The sequence below is a fragment of the Arachis ipaensis genome, chromosome B9 (genome assembly GCF_059453495.1).
Source record: "Arachis ipaensis isolate K30076 ecotype BB chromosome B9, ASM5945349v1, whole genome shotgun sequence".
NCBI classification, from domain to species: Eukaryota; Viridiplantae; Streptophyta; class Magnoliopsida; order Fabales; family Fabaceae; genus Arachis; species Arachis ipaensis.
In genome coordinates, this window is record NC_142444.1 from 71,757,146 (window position 1) to 71,758,284 (window position 1,139).

At 44.1% G+C, this 1,139-nt stretch overlaps 1 pseudogene; it reads left to right on the forward strand.

Moving 5' to 3' along the window:
- Window positions 1-343: 343 nt before the first annotated feature.
- On the forward strand, window positions 344-870 carry LOC148545025 (uncharacterized; annotated as a pseudogene).
- Window positions 871-1,139: the final 269 nt, after the last annotated feature.

The following is a 1,139-nucleotide window of genomic DNA, read 5'->3' on the forward strand; positions in this document are numbered from 1 at the left end:
CTTCCCTGCAATTCCTTTGAGAGACGACCTGAGGTTTGAATACTTCGGTTATTATTTTTATTGCGGTTTATACTTGTGACAAACAAATTTTTGTATGAGAGGATTGTTTGTTGGTTTAGAAACTATACTTGCAACGAGATTTCATTTGTGAAAATCTAAAGTACACAAAAATCTATTCATCAGTTATGCCTAGTACTCACGAGTCAGAGGTCCAGCAGCTATGATCCTTCTTATCTGGTGTGTCATGGAAGGGAAGGACCTATACCTTCCAAGACTCATCAGGAAGTATATGTCTAGAGTTCATGTCAGATGCACCTTAGCTTTTCCGTACTTGATTACACAGATGGCTATTCGAGCTGAGGTACCCTGGGAGCCCCAGGATGAAAAACCATCGATTGCTGACTGCAAGAAGGTCATCCCGCACGACAAGCGATTTGGACCTGTAGGCCACAGACCACCTACTACTACTCCTATTGAGGCGGCCACATCCTCAGCAGCACCTTCAGCACCTGTAGCACCACCTACTTCAGCAGCACCATCATCCACTTCTCAGCCAGTTTACAACCTTCTGCAGCGCCTTTTCGAGCGCATTGATCAGATGAAGCGCCGCAATCAGCGACGCTATGAGCAGTCGGAGCGTTGCAGCAAGTGACGCTATGCCCATCTGAAGCTCATAAGTACTACTGGGCGTACTGACATCCCCTCTGAGCCTGACACACCCTCGGAGCACTTTGAGGAGGAAGAGGAGCATGAGGAGGACCAGCAGGAGGTTGCACAGCATGAGGTGCTCAGCCTGAGCATCTGATATAGTCACAGACACCTGCAGCTGACAGTGGACCAGTGCGGGATGATCCTTCACACCTAGCTTGATTGAGAGCATCGAGGATGATGCTGTGATCTAAGTGTGGGGAGGTCGCCTTCATCGGCGAAGTCTATATTTTGGTGAACCATTTCAGACTTTTGTTCTATTTTGCTTTATTTTTGTTTTATTTTTTTTAGCACTTGCACATTTTTACTTTATTGTACTTTTATTTATTTTTACTTTGTTGCATTTTGTACTTTGGCTTGTATAAATCTTAGACTTTTAGTTTGAATTGCACGTTTAGTTTATTAGTTGTGATTTGGAAAAATATGGATTA